Genomic DNA, 27,147 nt, shown 5'->3' with positions numbered 1-27,147 from the left:
AAATCAAAAGCTTCACAGACAAGGAAAAGCTAAGAGAATTCAGCACCACGAAACCAGCTCTTCAACAGATGCTAAAGGAACTTCTCTAGACAAGAAACACAGAAAAGGCCTGTAAAAAACAAACCCAAAACAATGAAGTAAATGGTAACAGGATTATATTTACCAATAATTACCTTAAATGTAAATAGGTTAAATGCTCCAACCAAAAGACACATTGGTTGAATGGTCAAAAAAAAAAAAAAAAAAAAGAAAGAAAAAAACCCTATATTTGCTATCTACAAAAGACCCACCTTGAACAAAGGGACACATACAGACTGAAAGTGAAGGACTGGAAAAAGATATTCTATGCAAACAGAAACCAAAAGAATCCAGGGAAAGCAATATTCATATCAGATCAAATAAACTTTAAAATAAAGACTGTTAGAAGAAACAAAGAAGCATACTACATAATGATGAACCCAAAAAGAACACATAATAATTATATATATATATATATATGCACCCAGCATAGGAAGGAGCACCTGAATACATAAGGCAAAGTCTAACAACTATTAAAGGGCAAATCAGTAGTAACACAATAATAGTGGGGACTTGAATATCTCACTCACACCAATGGACAAATCATCCAGAGAGAAAATTAATTAGGAAACACAAACTTCAAATGATACATTGAACCAGTTGGACCTAATTGGTATCTACAGTGTATTTCTTCCTAAAAGAATAGATTTCACTTTTTTTCTCAGTGCACATGGAATGTTCTCTAGGATAGATCACATCCTGAGTCACAAATCAATCCTTGGTACATTTTTTAAAAATGAAATTATTTCAAACATCTTTTCTGATCAAAATGCTGTAAGATTAGGTATCAACTATAGGAAAAAAGCAAACTATAAACAAGCTAAAAATATACTTCTGAATAGCCTACAAATCACTGAAGAACTAAAAAAGGAATTCAAAGTATGACTAGAAACAAATGACAATGAAAACAAGACAACTAAAAGTCTATGGGATGCAGTAAAAGAAATGCTAAGTGGAAAGTTTTTATCAATACACATTTACCTCAAGAAACAAGACAGACATCAAATAAACAACCTATCCTTACACAGAAAGTAACTAGAAAAGGAAGAAAAGTTAGTAGAAGGAAAGAAATCATAAAGATGAGAGCAGGAATAAGTGTAAAAGAAATGAAGGAGACTATAGCAAAGATCAATTACACTAAAAGCTAGTTCTTTGAGACAGTAAACAAAATTTACAAACCATTAGCCAGGCTTATTAAGAAAAAAATGAGAAGATCAAGTTAATAACATTTAAAAAGAGAAAGAAGTCACAACAGACCACACAAATAGAAGGATCATAAGAGATGACTGTGAACAGCTTTATGCCAATAGAATGGACAACTTAGAAGAAATGGACAAATTCCTATAAAAGCATAACCTTTCAAAACTGAACCAGCAAGAAATACAAAATATGAACAGATCAATCACAAGCATATAAATCAAAACTGTATATACACAATGGAGTATTACTCAGCTGTTAAAAAGAATTCATTTGAATCAGTTCTGATGAGATGGATGAAACTGGAGCCGATTATACAGAGTGAAGTAAGCCAGAAAGAAAAACACCAATATAGTATACTAACACATATATATGGAATTTAGGAAGATGGCAATGACGACCCTGTATGCAAGACAGGGAAAGAGACACAGATGTGTATAACGGACTTTTGGACTCAGAGGGAGAGGGAGAGGGTGGGATGATTTGGGAGAATGACATTCTAACATGTATACTATCATGTGAATTGAATTGCCAGTCTATGTCTGACGCAGGATGCAGCATGCTTGGGGCTGGTGCATGGGGATGACCCAGAAGGATGTTATGGGGAGGGAGGTGGGAGGGGGGTTCATGTTTGGGAATGCATGTAAGAATTAAAGTTTTTAAAATTTAAAAAATAAAAAACTAAAAAAAAAAAAAAAATCTTCCAACCAAAGAAGGCCCATGGCCAGATGTCTTCACTTCACAGGCAAATTCTACCAAAAGTTTAGAGAAGAACTAACACCTATCCTGCTCAAACTCTTCCAGAAAAATACAGAGGAAGGAAAACTCCCAAACTCATTCTACAAGGCCACCATCACCCTGATTCCAAAAGCGACAAAGATGTCACAGAAAAAGAAAAATACAAAACCACAAAAAACAAGTCCAATATTACTGGGAAACATAGATGCAAAAGCCCTCAACTAAATTCTAGTAAACAGAATCCAACAATACATTAAAAATATCATACATCATGATCAAGTGGGCTTTATCACAAGGATACAAGGATTCTTCAATATATGCAAATCAATCAATGTGATGCACCAAATTGAAATATAAAAACCATATAATTATCTCAATAGATGCAGAGAAAGCTTTTCACAAAATTCAACATCCATTTACGATAAAAACTCGAAAAGTAGGGATAGAAGAAATATAGCTCAACATAATTTATTATTATTGGCCATATATGACAAACCCATAGCAAACATTATCCTCAGTAGTGAAAAACTGAAAGCATTTCCTATAAAGTCAAGAACAAGTCAAGGGTGCCCACTCTCACCACTATTATTCAACATAGTTTTGGAAGTCCTAGTCACAGCATTCAGAGAAGAAAAAGAAATAAAAGGAATCCAGATTGGAAAAGAAGAAGAAAAGCTCTGTTTTCAGATGGCATGATTCTCTACAAAGAAAACTGTAAAGATGGCACCAGAAAATTGCTAGAGCTAATCAATGAATATAGTGAAGTCACAGGATATAAAAATTAATTCACAGAAATCCTTTACATTCATATAAACTAACAATGAAAAATCAGAAGGAGAAATTAAGGAAGCAACCGTATTCACCATTGCAACAAAAAGAAGAAAATAGGAGTAAATTTACCTAAAGGGACAAAAGACCTGTATGCAAAAATACTATAAGACAATGATGAAAGAAATCAAAGATGAAATAAACAGATGGAGAAATATGACATGTTCTTGGATTGAAAGAATCAATACATTTAAAATGACTATACTACCCAAAGCAATCTACAGATTCAGTGCAGTGCCTATCAAACTATCAATAGCATTTTACATAGAGCTAGAACAAATAATTGCAATATTTGTTTGGAAACACAAAAGACCTCGAAAAGCAAAAGTAATCTTGAGAAAGAAGACTGGATTGGGAGGAATCCACCTTCTAGATATCAGACTACACTACAAGCAACAGTCATCAAGAGAGTATGCTCAGTTCAGTTCAGTTCAGTTCAATAGCTCAGTCATGTGCCACTCTTCGAGATCCCATGAATCGCAGCATGCCAAGCCTTCCTGTACATCACCAACTCTCGGAGTTTACTCAAACATATGTCCATTGAGCCGGTGATGCCATCCAGCCATCTTATCCTCTGTCGTCCCCTTCTCCTCCTGCCCTCAATCCCTCACAGCATCAGGGTCTTTTCCAATGAGTCAACTCTTCGCATGAGGTGGCCAAAGTACTGGAGTTTCAGGTTTTGCACCAGGCCTTCCAATAAACACCCAGGATTCATCTCCTTTAGAATGGACTGGTTGGATCTCCTTGCAGTCCAAGGGACTCTCAAGAGTCTTCTCCAACACCACAGTTTAAAAGCATCAATTCTTTGGTGCTCAAATTTCTTCACTGAAAAACTCAACATCCATAAATGACCACTGGACAAACCATAGCCTTGACTAGACAGACCTTTGTTGGCAAAGTAATGTCTCTGCTTTTGAATATGCTATCTAGGTTGGTCATCACTTTTCTTCCATGGAGTAAGCGTCTTTTAATTTCATGGCTGCAATCACCATCTGCAGTGATTTGGAGCCCCCAAAAATAAAGTCTGACACTGTTTCCACTGTTTCCCCATCTATTTACCATTAAGTGATGAGACCAGATGCCATGATCTTAATTTTATGAATGATGAGCTCTAAACCAACTTTGTCACTCTCCTCTTTCACTTTCATCAAGAACTTTTTAAAATTCCTCTTCAATTTCTACCATAAGGGTGGTGTCATCTGCATATCTGAGGTTATTGATATTTCTCCCAGCAATCTTGATTCCAGCTTGTGCTTCTCCATCCTCCTGTTTCACATGATGTACTCTGCATATAGGTTAAATAACAGGGTGACAATATAGAGCCTTGACATACTCCTTTTCTTATTTGGAACCAGTCTGTTGTTCCATGACCAGTTCTAACTGTTGCTTCCTGATCTGCATATAGGTTTTTCAAGAGGCAGGTCAGGTGGTCTGTTATTCCCATCTCTTTCAGAATTTTCCACAGTTTATTGTGATCTGCACAGTCAAAGGCTTTGGCATAGTCAATGAAGCAGAAATAGATGTTTTTCTGGAACTCTCTTGCTTTTTCCATGATCCAGCGGATGTTGACAATTTGATCTCTGGCTCCTCTGTCTTTTCTAAAACCAGCTTGAACATCCTGAAGTTCACAGTTCACGTATTGCTGAAGCCTGACTTGGAGAATTTTGAGCATTACTTTACTAGCATGTGAGATGAGTGCAATGTGTGGTAGTTTGAGCATTCTTTGGCATTGCCTTTCTTTGGGACTGGAATGAAAACTGACCTTTTCCAGTCCTGTGGCCACTGCTGAGTTTTCCAAATTTGCTGGCAAACTGAGTGCAGCACTTTCACAGCATCATCTTTGAAACAGCTTAACTGGAATTCCATCACCTCCACTAGCTTTGTTCATAGTGATGCTTTCTAAAGCCCACTTGACTTCGCATTCCAGATGTCTGGCTCTAGGTGAGTGATCATACCATCATGATTATCTGGGTCATGAAGATCTTTTTTGTACAGTTCTTTGGTATATTCTTGCCATATTTTCTTAATATCTTCTGCTTCTGTTAGATCCATACCATTTCTGTCCATTATCAAGCCATCTTTGCATGAAATGTTCCCTTGGTATCTCTAATTTTCTTGAAGAGATCTTTAGTCTTTCCCATTCTGTTGTTTTCCTCTATTTCTTTGCATTGATCGCTGAGGAAGGCTTTCTTATCTCTCCTTGCTATTCTTTGGAACTCTGCATTGAGATGGGTGTATCTTTCCTTTTCTTCTTTGCTTTTCGCTTCTCTTCTTTTCACAGCTATATGTAAGGCCTTCACAGTCAGCCATTTTGCTTTTTTGCATTTCTTTTCCATGGGGATGGTCTTGATCCCTGTCTCCTGTACAATGTCATGAACCTCCATCCATAGTTCATCAGGCACTCTATCTATCAGATCTAGTTCCTTAAATCTATTTCTCACTTCCACTGTTTAATCATAAGGAATTTTATTTAGGTCATACCTAAATGGTCTAGTGGTTTTCCCTACTTTCTTCAATTTATGTCTGAGTTTGGCAATGAGGAGTTCATGACTTGAGCCACAGTCAGCTCCTGGTCTTGTTTTTGCTGACTGTATAGAGCTTCTCCATCTTTGGCTATAAAGAATATAATCAATGTGATTTCAGTGTTGACCATCTGGTGATGTCCACGTGTAGAGTCTTCTCTTGTGTTGCTGGAAGAAGGTGTTTGTTATGACCAGTGCATTCTCTTGGAAAAACTCTATTAGCCTTTGCTCTGCTTCGTTCCGTATTCCAAGCCCAAAGTTGCCTGTTACTCCAAGTGTTTCTTGAATTCCTACTTTTGCATTCCAGTCCCCTATTATGAAAAGGACATCTTTTTTGGGTATTAGTTCTAAAAGGTCTTGTAGGTTTTTGTAGAACCATTCCACTTCAGCTTCTTCAGCGTTACTGTTTGGAGCATAGGCTTGTATTACTGTGATATTAAATCATTTGCCTTGGAAACGAACAGAGATCATTCTGTTGCTTTTGAGATTGCATCCAAGTACTGCATTTTGGACTCTTTTGTTGACCATGATGGCTACTCCATTTTTTCTGAGGGATTCCTGTCTGCAGGAATGATCATCTGAGTGGTCATCTGAGTTAAATTCACCCATTCCAGTCCATTTTAGTTCAGTGATTCCTAGAATGTTGATGTTCACTCTTGCCATCTCTTGTTTGACCACTTCCAATTTGCCTTGATTCATGGACTTAACATTCCAGGTTCCTATGCAATACTGATTGCTGTTTACAGCATCGGACCTTGCTTCTATCTCCAGTCACACCCACAACTGGGTATTGGTTTTGCTTTGGCTCCATCTCTTCATTCTTTCTGGAGTTATTTCTCCACTGATCTCCAGTAGCATGTTGGACACCTAATGACCTGAAGAGTTCCTCTTTCAGTATCCTATCATTTTGCCTTTTCATACTGTTCATGGGATTCTTAAGGCAAGAATATTGAAGTGGTTTGCCATTCCCTTCTCCAGTGGACCACGTTCTGTCAGAGCTCTCCACCATGCCCTCCCTTCTTGGGCAGCCCCACAGGGCATGGCTTAGTTTCATTGAGCTAGACAAGGCTGTTTGGTCCTAGTGTGATTAGATTGACTAGTTTTCTGTGATTATGGTTTCAGGGTGTCTGCCCTCTGATGCCCTCTTGCAACACCTACTGTCTTACTTGAGTTTCTCTTACCTTGAACGTGGGGTATCTCTTCACGGCTGCCCCAGCAAAGTGCAGCCTCTGCTCCTTTCCTTGGACGAGGGGTATCTCCTCACTGCTGCTCCTCCTGACCTTGGACATGGAGTAGCTCCTCTAGGCCCTTCTGCACCCGCGCAGCCACTGCTCCTTGGAGGTGGGGTAGCTCCTCTCAGCTGCTTCTGCGGTAGTGTCCAGCATGTAACAAATAACAACTAATGACAATATTAGTATTCTGGTGATTGCTAGTTGTTACTTAATTGCCTAATTTCCATGTTAGACCATGAATTCCTACACAACTGCTACTCTTATTTTGGTCAACATTGTGTCACTAGTGGCCAGAATATTGTCAAGACTTGATGGGTAGTTGTTGAATTAATTAGCATCCATAATTATATTAATACAAAAAAGAACAAAAACGTAAGTTATAACAATGGAATAATAGAGAAGGTACAAATTTGGAATCTGCCTGGTGCTGAATAGTTTTCTTTTTTTTCATAACTTGATTGTTGTTAAGGAAAAATGAACTTAAGAAAAAAAAAATTAGTAGGTTCTTGAACTTGCCACTGTGAAAAATGAATCTGTAGACCAAAGTCTTACACACAAATCCTTACAAAAGAAAAATTTATTACTTAAGTAAAAGTGCTATAGATTAAGGAATTCTGCAGTATATAACATCTTACAGCTAGGGAATCTCACTGTATGCTAACCACACTACTTAAAGTTCTTCACTCCCATGCAGGAGTGGTGCTAGGTCTTTAAAATATGTATATTACATGTTTGAATACATGTTTAGAAACTCAAACTCATTATCCAGCTGAAAATATGTTTAAATGTCTGTCTTCATTTTTTAGCTAAATTAAAATATAAAAACTTCAGTAGAGCAGGTTTTGTGAAATAAAAGCATGTTTTATAATATTGCACAACTATAAATTGATATGATACTAAGTCACCTAGATTATTAGGCAAAAATGTGCTTATTGCATTCCAAAATTATTTATGTTTTATTGACCATTGCTCAGAGAGAGAGAAAATAAAAGGAGTCTTCGTCTCTTTAATTATCTCCTCTGTTTAGGCACAGCTCAGAGAACTAAAGCCACAATGGTGAGTGTAGTGAAGTGAGTTTCTTTATGTTTGTGGGAGCAATTTTTACAGCAGGCATCTGAGATCATGTTTGCTACTGCAAATATCAATCCAGTGAATATGCTTCTGATCCAAAGGACAAGTTTATGACTAACAGTGGGACACTCTGTACCATATAAGAAGTTTTGAGGACACTGGCTTTGATAACAACCAGTCAAGTTTACAGCATTTTTTAAAAATGACATAACTATACATATATTTTTAGGGAGAGGGGGCAACATGTAATTCCATATTGTTCTAGTTGCTTATGCAGTATGAGTTATCTTAATTCTGTTTCTTTCCTTTTCTGAATTTATTATTCAAAAGTTCTCCTAAACAAAAAGAGATCTCAAAGATACTTGGAAATCTAGATTGTTTCTTAAACATAAGTTCCCTCACTTGTTCAAAATTATGTTGATTTATTCCTCAGAAATGCGATGAGTCTTCTGTCTTTATTTTTTTTAGTACTTATACTTTCTTTTTGTTTTTTTTTTTTTGTTTTTTGGATATATTTCCCTACCTCCCACAGAAGACATAAACAATACATAAATAATTGTTGGATAAATTACATCATTGGACATATGTGTTATAAAATATTCAAGTCTGGTTGATTTTTTATTATCCAATTGACTTTTGAATATATATCTTCTGAAATAAAGAACTTGTCCATGATTGTCTAGCAAATGAGCTTTTCATAAATGAAAAGTCAAAACATAGGCTAAAAAACATTAGATAAAAATTGTGACAGAGATTATGGAATCTAGAGTGAATGACTCTTATGCTTAACTGAACAAATGAATCATTGCCACATATATTTCAAAAATACCTATTCCTTAATGGTGGCCACCTAAATCCACTCTTCAACCCATCTTTTTCCTGAAATCATAATTCAGCAATAAATGTAAAGAAAACCACATAAGACCAAACATAATAATATTTCTTAGAGGATATACCGTGAATTTCAAATTATCCAGAAACAGAGAAATCCCATCAGTGCTTTGACCAGAGGTGTAGTGGCCATTTCAAGCCACTGGGTGTGGAGATGGGAAGGAGAGTTTAAGACATCCATGAAAGGAGAAGAGGAAAATAAAGGGCTTTGCGTACAGAGAAAATTATCCCTAGAAAGATAAAGTCCAACAATAAAACTCGGTCACTGAACAGATTTTTGGGGCATATTATTTTCTTGCATTAGCTTCAAGAAAAATACTAAAAAAATAAATTACTAGGTGCCCAAAAGAGAATAAAAATGAAAATTTAAGCAGGTTCAATGCATGATACTGGATGCTTGGGACTGGTGCGCTGAGATGACCCAGAGGGATGGTACAAGGAGGGAGGAGGGAAGGGATTCAGGATGGGGAACACGTGTATACCTCTGGTGGATTCATGTTGATGTATGGCAAAGTGAGTGAGGTCGCTCACTCGTGTCTGACTCTTTGCGACCCCATGGACTGTAACCTACCAAGCTCCTCTGTCCATGGGATTTTCCAGGCAATAGTACTGGAGTGGATTGCCATTTCCTTCTCCAAGGGATCTTCCTGACCCAAGGATTGAACCCAGGTCTCCCGCATTGTAGACAGATGCTTTACCATCTGAGCCAAAAGGGAAAACCAACACAATATTTTAAAGTAATTAACCTCCAATTAAAATAAATAAATTTATATTTTTAAAAATTCAGAAAACTAAAATAACAATAATAATAAGCATGGGGAATAGAAGAAAACCATGTAAATAACCAAGAGAATGAAACTGAGATATACAGCCACTTTTTTCTATATTCCTCATCAGCCGCTATCTCTCTGACCATTTTATTTTTGTCTCATATTCTCCCCACCCTTATCTCTCCCTCTCATTGTCATCTTTTGGAGGGAATTTTATATATATATATATATATATATATATATATATATATATATATATATATATACATATATATTCCTTTCAAAGGATAACAATGAAACAAAGCTAGTTATATTTACATTAAGTTTAGTACGACTTTGCAGAAATAAGATAAAAATACTTTAAATCTATATATCATATGCTTGAGCTGAAACAATGAACTCCAAGATATATCTTACTAAAATCATTCATCTTTAAAGACAGTAAAAATATTTTAAGATCTATGGGGAAAAGGTCAAATTACTTTTAATTACTTATAATAATAAATTATTTATTATAATTGTTATTAATTGTAGATTATTATATAATTATTAATTATAGACTGCTACAGACTCTGAAGAACAATAAGCAAAGCAATTTCAATAAACCTAAGGAAACAAAATTTGAGTCAAAGATTTTATGTCCAAGAAAACTTATCTTCATCAAGGATCAAGAATACATAAAAATAAACATGCCAGAATCCAGGGAACACTACAAACACTGGCTGTTTCTGGATAATCTTTTATATGATTAACTTCATCTGATAAAATACAACTGGAAAAACTTCAGTGAGAGAACTGTTGAAGAGCATCAATGTATTTAAGTCTAGAAATAAGTTTAAATAAAGGTAAGGATATGAGTGGTTGGACAGTATGCAAACTGTATATGCTTTGGCAAAAGAGTATTCAACTATAAAATGAACGGAGATGGGAGAGAGAAAAGTTAAAATAGAATAAGATAATTAAAGTTTGTGTAGATAATAGATGTGAGTTAAAGGACACCACCTAAAAATGGAAACCAGATAGTAAAGGGCTGAATAAGGGGGTAAATACAGGGGCCGAGATTTAGGGATTATGAGGTATAAATAAAAAGATAATAAATGGAGCAAACATCTGAAACTTCCTAAACACTGAAAGAAATCTTAAACAACAAAAGAAGACACAAAAAATTGAAAAACATAGTAAATAAAATGCAAAATACATAGTAATTATACTAAAAATGACAGTTAAACCCAAACATATCAGTCATACCAATAAATATGAATAAGTTTAACTCATCTTCTGAAATTAAAAAAAATGCATTTGACTTATAAAAAGAAATCCAAAACTATACTGTATACAGGAAACATTTTATTTTTTTAATATAAATTTATTTATTTTAATTGGAGGCTAGTTACTTTACAATATTGTGTTGGATTTGCCATACATTGACATGAAACATATTTTAAAGCAGAGTAATTCTAATAATTAATGAATGGCAAAAGTTTATCTGACAGATATAAACAGTAGGAAAGAAATCCTAATTATAGACAAAGTGCAATGAGTATCTGTGCACCGATACAATAACCACACACAGAATAGAATTTTCAGGCGACACAAGGATATATAAATAGAAATAAATAAATAAATAAGCTTGTCTACTTTCCTGCTGAATTATCTGTAATTTCTTATTGATTTGGAAGTTTTTGTTTATCTAAGTACGATGTAATTCTTTTGTCAATGGCATGCATTACAAACATCATTCATATGACTAGTCATATATCTGACTGTATGACTTGTATTTTCACTGTGATAATGGTGTCTTTTGATGACCAAAATTCCTAAGTTTTTTGTAACCCAATCTATTTTTTCTGTACTAAATGATAATACTAGTGTAGATTTAAAAATAAGTACAGAATGAAATATAAGAAAAAATGGTGTATGTATATATACACACACACAAATTCACCTGCAATACAGGAGACTCGTGTTTAATGCCTGGGTCTGGAATATCCCTTGGAGAAGGGAATGGCAACCTACTCCAATATTCTTGCCTGGAGAATCCCATGGACAAAGGAGCCTGGTGGGCTGCAGTCCTTGGGGTTGCAGAGTTGAACATGACTGAGTGACTAACACATATGCACATACATTACATGTATATATATCTTGGGTCACAAAGATGAGGCTGAAGTGACTGAGCATGCACGTGTGTGTGTGTGTGTGTGTGTGTGTGTGTGTGTGTGTGTGTATAATTGTTTCCTGGGAGATGATTTATCTGAGTTTCTTATTGTTTCCTTTGTTTTCCATCTTGGTGCTATGATATACTTCTTGACCTTGCTCTTCTAAACCAATAATAAACTAACATAATCTCCTTTTAAAACAACTGCAGGATTTCTCAGTTAGAAAATTATGTTTTTCCAACCCAAAATTCCTTTGGAAATTCTACTTTTAAAATATTCTCTTTTTAATATAAATTTATTTATTTTAATTGGAGGTTAATTACTTTACAATATTGTGTTGGTTTTGCCATACATCAACATGAATCTGCCACAGGTGTACCCGTGCTCCCCATCCTGAAACCCCCTCCCTCCTCCCTCCCCATACCATCCCTCTGAGGCATGCCAGTGCACCAGCCCCAAGCATCCAGTATCATGCATCAAACCTGGACTGGCAATTCGTTTCATATATGATATTATACATGTTTCAATGCCTCTTTTTCCAGTTTTCATGTGAACTCACTGTAATATATAATTTAACTAAGTATATATTACTAATTTAGTAATTATATATAATATATAATAAATATATTTTACATCTTTATATTTATTAATATATAACAAAATATTTAATGTTTACATATTGCAATTAAAATATTTCTATTTTATCTTATATATTTATTAATGTATAATTTAACATATAACATATATATTTCATACATTTATATATAATAAATTTATATATTATAATTAGTAATTATATATTACTAATTAGTTATATATGTGTAACTCATTTCCCTTTTCTCAACTCAGAAGTGTTGTTATGGTGTTGGTTCCTTGGGGCTCTGACGTGTCTTCTTGGGAATTCTAGATATGAGCAGACTCACAGATGAAGGGAACATGTGGGTTCTATTCCTGTGGCCAGTAATGGAGATTGTGAGGGCTGCTGCTTTTCTACTTAAAAATTATATGTCCTCTCAGCTCAGAAAACTGAAGGGCTCAACTCATTTCTTCAGACCCTTCTTGGTGGCCTGGAGCAAAATTTAACCCTCAACTCAGTCAGCCAAACTCTTCCCAGGATCCTGACGCCTCACTCAGCCCACAGATGAGTAACCCTCATACCAATTATTTCTGACCAGACTCCCATAGAATTCAACACCTCAGAAAACATTTTACTCAGGAAAATTAAAGAGTCTGGCATTTTTAGTCTACGTGAAGAGTTCAGGTCACCAACTTCCTAGACATCTTCATAGTTATTTACATAAAAAGAACTTGAAGGTTAATATACTTACATCTACAATTCAAATTCTGCACTTTTTCGCATATCAATATAACTGACCTTCCCAGATGGGGAATTGTACCCAAGAACTCCTCAACTCATAGACACAAAATATTATATTAACAAGGTCAATAAGATACTATTCAGTGTATCATATCTATAATTTACTAGATGACTGACAATACACTCTTTTTTGCACAAACAATTGAAATGAAGTTTTGAAATAATTTTCTGGGTATCTAAGTTGCTACATAACCAAATTCTTGTTGTCAGACGAGTGTAATCTCTGCGGTTCTGTCTCATCTCAACAAAAATTTGAAGTGACGGACATTAAAGCCCTCGGCACGTCACAGCTCTTGGACAGTACGTATTATAGTTCTTGGAAAAATCAGTTTTATTTAGAAAATAAAAGGAGAATACATATTTGAGTTGTGAGGGCATGCTAATCCAAAAGACACAAAGAGAAGAGAGAGAGAGAGGGAGAAAAAGAGAGAGCACGCATGCTCGCACACGCACATGGGAGATAGAGAGACCTGGCCCTGTGGCTCCTCTTTTTTTTTTTTTAATTTAATTTTATTTTATTTTATTTTTTTAATTTTAGTTTTTTATTTTTTAAATTTTAAAATCTTTAATTCTTACATGCATTCCCAAACATGAACCCCCCTCCCACCTCCCCTCCCCATAACATCTTTCTGGGTCATCCCCATGCACCAGCCCCAAGCATGCTGCATCCTGCGTCAGACATAGACTGGCGATTCAATTCACATGATAGTATACATGTTAGAATGTCATTCTCCCAAATCATCCCACCCTCTCCCTCTCCTCTGGGTCCAAAAGTCCGTTATACACGTCTGTGTCTCTTTCCCTGTCTTGCATACAGGGTCGTCATTAAGCAAAAATAAACAAATGGGATCTAATTAAAATTAAAAGCTTCTGCACAACAAAGGAAAATATAAGCAAGGTGAAAAGACAGCCTTCTGAATGGGAGAAAATAATAGCAAATGAAGCAACTGACAAACAACTAATCTCAAAAATATACAAGCAACTTATGCAGCTCAATTCCAGAAAAATAAACGACCCAATCAAAAAATGGGCCAAAGAACTAAATAGACATTTCTCCAAAGAAGACATACGGATGGCTAACAAACACATGAAAAGAGGCTCCTCTTTTTATATGTTTTTTCCTCCCCCTTGGCCTGCACTATGTAAACTGGGCTAGCCAGGAGTGCTGTTTGTTCTACCTGAGGTCTTCACTCCACTCCTCGGATCTTCCTTTGACCTTCCTTTATTCTATTTTTGTGGGCTTTTCCCTTCCATGTCTTTTAGCCACTGCCATTTTGGACTCCTGTTTCCTATTCTAACTACCTAAAATTCCCCCCTCAATAGATGGGAGGCCCAATTCTTTGGGAATAGGGGCGTCGAGGTCTTTCTAGTTACTTCCTGCTGAACTGGGATGGCGATGGGTATTAGGCCTTCGCCTCTTGCTAGTCTCAGGCCTCAGAGTCCTTATAGCAGTGTTCATCTAAGGGTGAGTGATATTTTCCATGGTTGGCTGTAGTTTTATATATCCTCGTTGGACTGGTGCTGCATGTTGTAGCTTGTTGACCTGATGGCAAAGGCTTAGCCTCTGTGATCTCAAAATTGGAGACTGCTGCATACCCGGCTCTTCTTTTTCCACCCAAGAGAAAGTTGCTTCCATCAGTGTACCAGATTTCCTCAGGATTAGTCAGAGGATCTTCCAACAGTCCCTCTCAGGGTTTTGTCCAGTGGTCACTCTTGTCTAGGCAAGAGTGAAAGTGAGGAGAGAGCCCTTGGGGGTAGGCAGGAGTGTGGCTGGGTTAAGAACATCACAAGGGAATATTGTGAGGCCTGGATTTTCCATCAGCACTACTTGATATCTGAGGATTCTTTGATCAGACATCCATAAATGGCCTCTCCCATTTAGGAGTTGTTTCACTTGGTGGCTGGTAAAAATAATTAGTTTGCCCCCAAAAGAGAGTTTTAAAGCTTCTTCTATCAGGATTGCAATAGCTTCAAGATTTTGAAGGTAGGGAGGCCAGCCTAGGGTGGTTGGGTCGAGCCTCTTGGATAAGTAAGCTACAGGCTAGGGCTCAGAATGTCATAGTTCTCAACTTACGGCATATCTTAGAGGTCAAGAACAGAAAGCACACAATGAATTTTCAAAATGCTCACTTAGACGTACTTTATGGGCTGTAGCTCATTCTAATCACTCAAGTTACATGGTACTTCATGGTATTCTTCCTTGGGCTTTATGAAAATGAATAATACATTTAGGTAGCTCAGTAATAACTGACACCACTAGAGACACAGATTATAGTGAACATAAGACTCTGCTGTTTTTATGTACATGTACATTTCTCATAAAATAGATTTAGTTACTGGCAAAAGTCTTCATAATATGTCTTGATGTGGCATATTGTCTTTCAGCAAAAGTAAAAGAATCAAGTGCTGGTTCTGTCCGAGGCACAACTTATAGTCCTAGTATTATTTGTATCAATCCTTATGCTTGAGATTAAAATTCAGATGTATATCTTTGGTCAGCAGCCTTCTGAAACATAGCTTCAAATAGTCCTCTGGCTACTTAGGTTACTTTCAGGATATCTAAGAGCTATAAAATGAATTTAAGGTGATATTTTAATTGGTTATAAAATGGCTTATTTTTTCCTTTATAAATCAGTGAATTCAGGCTGTAATATATTCATCATGTTTATTCTTTTCATACTTGAAGATACTATAATTTATATGGTTATGTAAAATGAAACAGACAATTGTAGCACAATAAAATAAAAATCTAGTAGAAATTTGTTTTAGAAAAAAAATCCTAGTACATTCCAAATGATCAGAGAACTGACTCATTGAAAAAGACCCTGATGCTGGGAAAGATTGAAGGCAGGAGGAGAAGGGGATGACAGAGGATGAGATGGTTGGATGGCATCACCGACTCACTGGACATGAGTTTGAGCAAGCTCCAGGAATTGGTGATGGACAGGGAAGCCTGGTGTGCTGCAGTCCGTGGGATTGCAAAGAGTCAGACACGACTGAGTGACTGAACTGAAGTGAACATTTCAAATCAACTAAATAATAAAAGTTTAGTTGGACATGAATGATTTACAAAGTCTTGTAACAGGTGAAGAAAGAGTCACTCAGTCATGTCTGGCTCTTTGCCATCCCATGGACTGTGGCCCCCTAGGCACCTCTGTCCATGGGATTTCTCAGGCAAAAATACTGGTGGGTTTCCATTCCCTTCTCCAGGAGATCTTTCCTACCCACAGATCAAACACAGGTCTCCAGAATTGCAGGCAGATTCTTTACCACTGAGCCACCTGGGAAGCCCTGGAACAAGTGAGATAGGGATAAATAGCATAGTGTAATCCTATTTCTAAGTAGTTTAATATACAGTAAGGGGTCAGTCATGAAAACTACGACATGGGATAGGTACAAAGATAAAGTTCTACATAGATACATAGTTAATAAAATATCCTAAAATAAGTTTGGGAAACATTATTTTTGGGTGGGGGAAGGCAACTCAGAAAACAGATTAGTACACTAAAGGCTCTTATAGTAAGGAAAAAATCTGTTATTTATTTAACGTTGAACTTCATTGTCCATTGGACCCTCATCATACCTTTTTTTCCCCAAAAAAACACCTACTAATAACCCTTGGAAAGCTTTAATATTTTAGAACATTTAGTTGGGTATTTATTATATCTACCAGAAGTAGTTAAATCTAATGAATCCTCATTGGGAGACCAACACAATATCACAAAATAAAAATATGGTTTTGGGGATATTTAAAAGGTGAATCTATAAATAGGAACTGCATATAAAAATATGTGGAAAATAAATGTTTCAAACTTTAATAATCACATAAGCAAGCACTTGAAGCAACACTTCTGATATAGGGGATAAATTTGTACTTCCAGTTACTTTTGAAAAATAATATAGTTATCAGATGAAAGAATCATTGATGTGTGTATATGTGTTTGTGTGTACATATCACTGAAAGCTTAAATATGTATGACTTGCTTTTGATATGAAAGAGGAAAGAACACACTCTAAAAATATAATGTTGCTACATGGAAAATAGGTGAATTATTTCAATTTTAATAAAGTTATGATAAAGAAAAATTACAAAGCTAATTCAGATCATTCAATTATTCAACATATTTATTTAGTTTATATACATCAGACAAAATTTGAGGGTTAGTGATACCTAAGTGAGCAAAAAAGAAAAAAAAAATCCTCCCGTTCATGATGCTGACAGTTCTGTTTATCTTTTAATCAAATAATTTCAAAAAATGTAAAATTATAGTACATTTAGACAGGTATCTTTAAACAGGTACAGCCTCTGATAATTGTATTTAAAAGGAAGATATGTTCAAGCTGATGTTGATAGATGAGCAGGAGTTGATAAGGGGAAGGTTAGGAAGTGAGGCATCTCAGGCAGAGGACACAAAGGCCCAGTGGAGGGTGAAACCTGCCTGATGTCTTCAAGGACAGAGCAGAGCCCAGTAGTGCTGGGACAACAGACACGGGTGGCAAACATGGTTTCTTGGTGCACATAATGCCCAAATTAATACTTGATGAGGGAAAGGATTCCATTCCTTACGTATAATAACCAATATGTCAACAGGATAGACTAGATTGCTCCTTTGATTTAAACCATTATGACACCAAGGATTTGGGGAATGAATAATATTTGAATACATGAAAGTTCAGTTTGGCTGAACAAATATTTATTGAGTCATGTTCTAAAGGTAGGAAAATGAGTATTATACAATCCCTGTTGCTGAAGGAGACAGACGCATAAGTCTGTTGGTACCTAAGATCTCTCGAAAGGCTTTCTGAGTGAGATGAAGCCTCAGCTAACACATGATGAATAAACAGACAGGACTTAAATCTAGAATAATAAGGGTAATCAAGATAGAAGGAGTTGCATAAGCAGATATGTGAGGTCTGAAAAAACAGTTTTGCTAAGTATAGACAAACCCATTTTATTAGTGTTATCTATGGCTGTTTCCACTCTTCAATAGTAAAGCTATGTTGTTTTCTAGAGATTGTCTGGCTTATAAGCACAAAATAATTATCTAAACTTTTACAGAAACAGTTGGCTGACTTTTGACAGAAAATGAGTTGTATACAATATTTAAGCAAAAAAATTCACCTTAGATTTTATTTTAATTGAAAAACACACATACACATATACCACTTTTTGAATCTCTACTATATGTTAGGCACCAGACTAGATGATTTACACATATTCATCATATTTCAAAACTACATTCCTAAGTAGACATTAACATATCCCACTTTATAAATATTGATATTTAGGAAGGCTAAGTAACTTGCTAAGGCCCCCAAATTTTGACATTTAGGAGTTGGATTTACACTCGTTCTACCTTATTCCAAAATATATTTCTTCACAGTCTGGCTGTTTTGTGCTTAATTGCTCAGTTATGTCCAACTCTTTGCGACCCCATGGACGGTAGCCTGCGAGGCTCCTCTGTCCTTGGGGATTCTCCAGGCAAGAATATTGGAATAGGTTGCCATGCCCTCCTCCAGGGCATCTTCCCAACCAAGGGATTGAATGCAGGTCTTCCGTATTGTGGGCAGATTCTTTACAGTCTGAGCTGCCAGGCAGCAGATTAGAAAATGAAGACAGGAATTACACGAAGTCTGGTTATGAGTAATCTGTTGTACAGATCTCAGCAAGGCATTTTCTGGATAGAATTTAAGTGGAAGGAGACAGAGATACATTTAAGAGTGTAGTATACAAAGTAAGAAAAATAAACAGAACTTTTAAACTGAATTATTGATGGATTAAGTGGAATGGGTAAGAGAAAAGGAGTAGGAAGTACTTCTGGTTTCCAGCTTGAGTACTTAGAGGATGATGGATTCATTTGTAAACATGGGTAAATCAGAAAGCAGATCCATGGATGAGGCAGGAATGATAAGTGATGTTTTGTACAATGTGTATATTTTCAAGTGACTAAAATAGATCTAAGGGAAAAAGAGCAGTCTGTTGACTAAAAAGCCAAAAAGAGGCACAGGGTATGTACTGACATACATTTGATTTTAGCAATGAGTACATACCATAAGTTTGCTTTTATTTAATTGTATGAATTTTATGAAAAATATATTTTATATATTTTCTAATAGTCCACTCGATTTAGAAAATAGCACTCTATTATGATGTTTAAGAAAACAGTAGAAGCAGACTGCTGCTGCTGCTAAGTCACTTCAGTCGTGTCCGACCCTGTGCGACCCCATAGGTAGCATCCCACCAGGCTCCCCCGTCCCTGGGATTCTCCAGGCAAGAACACTGGAGTGGGTTGCCATTTCCTTCTCCAATGCATGAAAGTGAAAAGTGAAAGTAAAGTCACTCTTCGCGACCCCATGGACTGCAGCCTTCCAGGCTCCTCCGTCCATGGCATTTTCCAGGCAAGAGTGCTGGAGTGGGGTCCCACTGCCTTCTCCAGAAGCAAGACTACCAGTGTTCAAATCTTGCTTCTACCAATTCCTATTACCTTATATAATGTATTCAGTTTCTCTATGCTTCTGTCTCATCTTCCCTCAAATGGCAATTAGTAACACCACTGATAATAATGCTGGGAAAACTGAATGAGTTGATACATGAAAAGATTTAAAAATAATGCTTGTAAATGGAAAGAACAATATAGGTGGTGACATTTATTAGACTGTTTATTTTTTTTAATCCTAACATTTAGAATTCAAATAAGATTCTTCCACATATTTTTCAACTGCTCCATAAATAAACTGATTTTATTCTAAAATACAGTGAATATGAGACTAGAGAAAGAGTTTGACCTGAATTCAACATTTTGTACATACTTCTGTATGCTGCTGCTGCTAAGTCAGTCAAGTCACTTCAGTCGTGTCCGACTCTGTGCAACCCCATAACGGCAGCCCATCAGGCTCCCCCATCCCTGGGATTCTCCAGGCAATAACACTGGAGTGGGTTGCCATTTCCTTCTCCAATGCATCAAAGTGAAAAGTGAAAGTGAAGTCGTTCAGTCGTGTTCCACTCTTCTGTATACATATGTATATTTCATCTATTTTTGCCTCTCCTTATAAAAATGAAATTCCTTAAAAAATGTCAGCCATGACCCTGGTGCATGAAGAAAAAGTGCTCTAAAAGGAAACAAAAGCAAACCCATAATGACTGGAATTGTCAAAAGAACACAGAAGCCAACTGAAAGGGAGCCATATGGCCAAAACTGGAAAAATATGAGCAATAAAGTAAGATTGGATTAATACCCAAAGTATAGAGAAAATAAAACAAACATCCTTGAGTCCATATTGACATAAGTAAATTATTGAATAAGTCAGTAAATGAGGAAGAAGAGACAAATCTGTAGAGAAGAATTCCAAATAATTTGTGCAGTTGTCTGTCCTTGAGGAGGCAGAGAAAAACTCCACAGCTTGAGTCTAAACTGTTCTAGTGACTTTCATCCAAAGGGTATGGAAAGAGAGAGAGAGAGAAAAAAAAAAAAAGAGTAGTTTTTATTGGTGAACCTGAAAATACTACCTCAGTCCCTTGAATAAGGTCAACAACACAGTAAGCCATGTTGACACTATGGACCCTTGATTTGGTGTCATCAGAATGGTGCCTTATCTCCATAGTCTTTCTCCTCAAAAACATAAACCCACGATAATCATAAGAAAAATATCAGACCAGTCCAAATCATTCTACAAAATACTTGATCAGTACTCTTGAAAATTCTCAAAGTCATAAAAAATGAGTACCTGAGAAACTATCACAGCCAAGAAGACCTTAAGAAGATGTGATGAGTAATGTATTTAACATAGTATCCCATATGGGATCCTCAAACAAAAGAAGGATGTTAGTAAAAACTAAGTAAGTCTGAATAAAATGCGAACTTTAATTAATATGAATATATCAATATGGAATCATTAATTGTGACAAATGTAACTTACAAAAAATGAGGTATATGGAAACTCATCTTTAAAGTTCTTCTGAAAATCTAAAACTATTCTAAAGTAAACAGCTTATATTGAATAAAAAATTTTAGTTACATTATATAAAATAGCAATCTTGAGGATGTTCACTATTGCCTAACGTTCTCCTTTATACTGGTCAAGTAGTCTTACGGTAGTCTCTTCAAATACACTTCATTTATTTTTCTAACAAATAAAAAATGACAATTCAACATTAACTATTATCACCATTGGTTCACTTCATGTTTTTCCCACTTCATGCAAAGGGCATTTATGTTTTCATACTTCTTTAAACTTCTGGGATGATATTATTGCATTGGGTTCTTACTACATAATTCCTACATTCTTGTATTACTGTTACAGTACCACTGAAATCTAGCGGCTTTCTAAACAGTGTTACTTTTTAAGTAATTTAACAGGTAAAATAAAGGAGAGGCATATTTAAGGATAATTTTTATAATTCAATTCTTTAAACAATCAGGTAAGGGAAAAGATATAAAAGTCAAATACTCACTAAACACACTTTTCTAAAAATATTTTCAGTGGTTTAAAACCCTAGAATCATGTTTTAATAAAGTGGTTATTTTGAATGTATAAATACATATCATATTCAAAAAATATTCAAAATGTAGCCAGTTTATAAATCTTCTTAGGTCAAATGCCTTTACCAACTGTAATTTTACATACATGAGATGAAATAGGACATTTTTTACTTTAACACCACATGCATATTCATGTACTATATGTCAGCACCTCTAAAATGCCTTTCATATACCAGTTATTTGAACACATTGTTTTAGAAATTGCATCATGGTGTTTCATGGCAAACAGTTTTATTTTGTTTTATTTATACAAAAATGTATTTATAATTAACTAGTTTATTACATTTTTCCACATGTTATAAAATTAGTGGAAAAATAGAAAAACGAAATTGCTGAGTTTTACAATACTATCATTGGGCTTTCCAGGTGGCACTAGTGGTAAAGAACCCACCTGCCAAAGCAAGAGAGGTAACAGATGCAGATTCAATCCCTGTGTTGGTAAGAGCCCCAGGAGAAGGGCATGGCAACCCGCTCAAGTTTCTTGCCTGGAGAATCCCATGGACAGAGTGGGATTCCCTGTTGAGCACTACTGAAGTGACTTACCACACACATCACACAATACTATAATTAAGATAGATAAAATTATTCTATATGACAAAACAGTGAATCTTCTCATCTCAGTTGGATGTTCATTAAAATTAAGTTGTGTAAACAGTGTCTTAAAGGATAAGAAAGAAAATGCCTGAAACAGTATTGTAGAGGATTTCTAAAAGAGGACAAAAACAAAATTGTTGTGAGGACAAAAACAAAATGAAAGCAACAGTTTTTCTTCTGAGTCAAATGCAAAGAGAACTTAATAAGGACATAAAGCTGTTGAAAAAGATTGCTCTTTAATTAAGAGAAGAAAGTTGCTGTTCAATTTTCTTCTTATCAACTATTGGATATGCATAATAAAATATGTCTTGTGTGCTTTCTGATGATTACCCATAAAATCTCTTTAAAAACCACTGTATGCAAGACTTTTAAAATTTATTATGTTCTTCAAAAAAAAAAAGCTCAGTTTCAAATTGATTGAAAGAATTAAAATTTGACGTAAACTTTATTATCTAAAAGTATCATTTATTAATTATATTTAATGTTTTATTTGTGCTCCACATGTTTTAAAAATTGAAATTCAGGGAACTTTTTAAAATCTAAAAGCACATATTACAACTGAAAATATTTTATTATTGTATTTTAATAATAAAAATTTAAACATTATTTTATAACATATATGTTTCAAATATGACCTGAAATTTATACACTGAGTTGTTTTTTTTTTAGAAAGTTGCTGTATGTCTCTATGGTACACCTATGGCTGATTCATGTCAACATATGGCAAAAACTACTACAATATTGTAAAGTAATTAGCCTCCAATTAAAATAAATTAATTAATTTTAAAATGAGATGTGTGTAGTTGCAGAAGTCAGTAAATTATAATATTCTTATTTTTCTCATCTTTAGAATGGAGTTATAATAACAACTGAAAAAATGCAAATAATGTATTCAGCACAATATCAGTACAGTTCAGTTGCTCAGTCGTGTCCGACTTTTTGCGACCCCATGAATCCCAGCACGCCAGACCTCCCTGTCCATCACCAACTCCCAGAGTTCACTCAGACTCGCGTCCATCGAGTCAGTGATGCCATCGAGCCATCTCATCCTCTGTCGTCCCCTTCTCCTCCTGCCCCCAATTCCTCCCAGCATCGAAGTCTTTTCCAGTGAGTCAACTCTTCGCATGAGTTGGCCAAAGTACTGGAGTTTCAGCTTTAGCCTCATTCCTTCCAAAGAACACCCAGGACTGATCTCCTTCAGAATGGACTGGTTGGATCTCCTTGCAGTCCAAGGGACTCTCAAGAGTCTTCTCCAACACCACAGTTCAAAAGCATCAATTCTTCGGCACTCAGCTTTCTTCACAGTCCAACTCTCACAGCCATACATGACTACTGGAAAAACCATAGGTTTGACTAGACAGACCTTAGTCGGCAAAGTAATGTCTCTGCTTTTGAATATGCTATCTAGGTTGGTCATAACTTTTCTTCCAAGGAGTAAGCGTCTTTTAATTTCATGGCTGCAGTCACCATCTGCAGTGATTTTGGAGCCCCCCAAAATGAAGTCTGACACTGTTTCCACTGTTTCCCTATCTATTTCCCATGAAGTGATGGGACCGGATGCCGTGATCTTCGTTTTCTGAATGTTGAGCTTTAAGCCAACTTTTTCACTCTCTTCTTTCACTTTCATCAAGAGGCTTTTTAGCTCCTCTTCACTTTCTGCCATAAGGGTGGTGTCATGTGCATATCTGAGGTTATTGATATTTCTCCCGACAATCTTGATTCCAGCTTGTGTTTCTTCCAGTCCAGCGCTTTTCATGATGTACTCTCCATATAAGTTAAATAAGCAGGGTGACAATATACAGCCTTGACGTCCTCCTTTTCCTATTTGGAACCAATCTGTTGTTCCAAGGAGCACAATATCAGTTATAGATAAATGGTCTACTACTGAAATCTTTCAAGAATGTATCTACTTCATTTAAGTAGAAAGTTCAAGTAAATTTACTGTGCTTACATTTGTGGGATTCAGTTGAAGAACTTTAAATATCTTACTCACCAGTCCCTGTAAAGTTATTCACCCCCATCCTGTAAAGAGGTAGTCATTGTCTTCTCTTCTTCTTGGCAACATTTAGAACTCATTTCCACAAATCCAATGCCTCCATTTCTAGTTGCTCTGCATAATAGTTTCCTTTGACTCAAGTATCACAGCATTCCATGGTTACATAATGTGTCTTAATACATTCTCAGTCCCTAACACCATGGGCTGCCATATATAGGACAAATGAATGAAATATATAACTACTGAATAAATGATTGTTCTACTTATTACCACCTTGATTATCTTGTTGATCTCCATGCTTCCAGAGGTTTAGCCATGAAAAATATGCAGTACTACTAAATCTTACCAAAGTAAATAAAAACTATCTAAAAGATGTGACGATTCATCCAGAGAAAAGCGTATTTTTTCCTTTGTTTATTTTTTTTTTAAGTAATGTTTTAGTAGGGCTAGTATTCTTTGAGACTGAAAGTTAAAGATTATGGTGTGGGAAGCAAAATGAGTAATGTGTCGAACTAAAAGATGGGGTAACTTCCATTCAAATATGTATCTATGGTTCAGTTCAGTTAAGTTGCTCAGTCATGTCTGACTCTTTGCAACCCCATTAACTGCAGCATGCCAGCCCTCCCTGTCCATCACCAACTGCCGGAGTCCAGCCAAACCCATGTCGTCCATCGAGTCGGTGATGCCATCTAGCCATCTCATCACCTGCTGTCCCATTCTCCTCCTGCCTTCAATCTTTCCCAACATCAGGGTCTTTTCAAATGAGTCAGCTCTTCACATCAGGTGGCCAAAGTATTGGAGTTTCAGCTTCAACATCAGTCCTTCCAGTGAACAGCCAGGACTGATCTCCTTTAGGATGGACTGGTTGGATCTCCTTACAGTCCAAGGGACTCTCAAGAGTCTTTTTCAACACTACATTTCAAAATCATCAATTCTTCAGTGCTCAGCTTCTTTATAGTACAACTCTCACATCCACACATGACTACTGGAAAAACCATAGCTTTGACTATATGGACCTTTGTTGGCAAAGAAATGCCTCTTCATTTTAAAATGCTAAGTTGGCCACAGCTTTTCTTCCAAGGAGCAAGCATCTTTAATTTCATGACTGCAATCACCATCTGCAGTGATTTTGGAGCCCAAGAAAATAAAGTCTGTCACTGTTTCCATTGTTTCCCCATCTATTTGTCATGAAGTGATAAGCAGAGACATTACTTTGCCAACAAAGGTCCGTCTAGTCAAGGCTATGGTTTTTCCAATGCTCATGTATGGATGTGAGAGTTGGACTGTGAAGACAGCTGAGTGCCCAAGAACTGATGCTTTTGAACTGTGGTGTTGGAGAAAACTCTTGAAAGTCCCTTGGACTGCAAGGAGATCCAACCAGTCCTGGGTGTTCTTTGGAAGGAATGATGCTAAAGCTGAAACTCCAGTACTTTGACCACCTCATGTGAAGAGTTGACTCAGAAAGACTCTGATGCTGAGAGGGATTAGGGGCAGGAGGAGAAGAGGACGACAGAGGATGAGATGGCTGGATGGCATCACTGACTTGATAGACGTGAGTCTGAGTGAACTCCGGGATTTGGTGATGGACAGGGAGGCCTAACATGCTGCAATTTATGGGGTCACAAAGAGTCAGACATGACTGAGCAACTGAAATGAACTAAACTGATGGGACCAGATGCAGTGATCTTAGTCTTGTGAATGTTGAGTTTTAAGCCAACTTTTTCACTCTCCTCTTTCAAATTCATCAAGAGGCTCTTTAGTTCTTCTTCACTTTCTGCCATAAGGTTGGTGTCATCTATATATCTGAGGTTATTGATATTTCTCCTGGCAATCTTGATTCCAGCTTGTGCTTCCTCCAGCCCAGCATTTCTCATGATGTACTTTGCATATGCATTTGATATATGAAAATAAGTTTTCTGATCTGGAGTATGAAATGTAAAATTGATGAAATATAAACATCCTTAGTAAAATCAAAGAGATCAGCATTAACTGAAAATTCTAATTAATGCAGAATATTTATAAAATTAGTTTTTAAATAATGAGATACTATATGAACTTATATATGATTTTGTTTAATGCTTCTCATTTTTATTTTAATTAGCCATAAAAGTTCAATAGAAAAATATTAAAATGGCTGATTAAAATATCAAAAAGCTTTGTGCATTTGTTTCCCTTTTTTTCTTATGTTTTTCTTTTTTAATGCTGTCAAAGTCCCAATTTTGGTTTAGAATGCAACAATTGCTACATGAGCAATACTGAAAGAAGTATAATAAGGTAGAAGTAATAGATAGCTGAATTTTATTATGTTAGATGGTTACTATCCTGGTTCTATCTGCGCAACAAGTAGAATAACAATACCTGTCATTTTCCAGGTTATATTGAGGCAGACTTTGCAAAGACAGAGGGTGAGGTAGTTTGACGGTAAGCATTTTAAAATGTTTTATTTGTTTATTTACTCATTGTAGTAGAGTTGATTTGCAAAATATAGCTGATTAACAAAATTTTAGTTTCAGGTAACCAACATAGTGATTCAGTACTTTTATAGATTATATTTTCTTTAAATTTATTATAAAATATCAGCTATATTCTCTGTGCTGTACAATATATACTTGTAGCTTATTTATTTTATACATTGTGGTTTGTATAAAATACAAAAGCATTGTTTGAAAGCATTCCAGAGTTTCCCATGACATGGACTTTAAAGCCCTATAGTTAGTTAGTTAAGTCGCTCAGTTGTGTCCGACTCTTTGGGACCCCGTGGACTGTAGCCCACCAGGCTCCTCCACCCATGGGATTCTCCAGGCAAGAATACTGGAGTGGGTTGCCATTTCCTTCTCCAGAGGATCTTCCTGACCCAGGGATCAAACCCAGGTCTCCCACATTAGAGGCAGACGCTTTAACCTCTGAGCCAGCCCTATGTCATGGTTTAAATTCTCCAGTAGGACACTAAAGGACTTGCTGGCAGTGGTTATGGCCATCATCTGTGTTACTCTGATTCTAATCTTGATCCTGATCCTGCTTACCCTGAGGAAGGTATGCAAGGCCTTCCAGCTGAGCTGCTCTCTAGGCGGATTGAAAACACATTGAAGTGGGCCCTAGGCAGGCCAGACGTCAAGGAAATACAGCCAGTGGCCAGAGCAATGGAAGGACTATCTT

At 36.1% G+C, this 27,147-nt stretch overlaps 1 protein-coding gene across 1 annotated transcript in view; it reads left to right on the top strand.

The window, feature by feature from the left end:
* CNTN5 (contactin 5) overlaps positions 1 to 27,147 on the top strand; it is a 1,662,845-nt gene that overhangs the window by 827,050 nt on the left and 808,648 nt on the right. The gene's annotated exons all lie outside the window — the stretch shown is intronic.

This window comes from Ovis aries, chromosome 15 (genome assembly GCF_016772045.2).
Source record: "Ovis aries strain OAR_USU_Benz2616 breed Rambouillet chromosome 15, ARS-UI_Ramb_v3.0, whole genome shotgun sequence".
NCBI classification, from domain to species: Eukaryota; Metazoa; Chordata; class Mammalia; order Artiodactyla; family Bovidae; genus Ovis; species Ovis aries.
The sequence above is the reverse complement of the archived record's forward strand: the minus strand, read 5'-3'. Positions and strand labels throughout refer to the sequence as shown.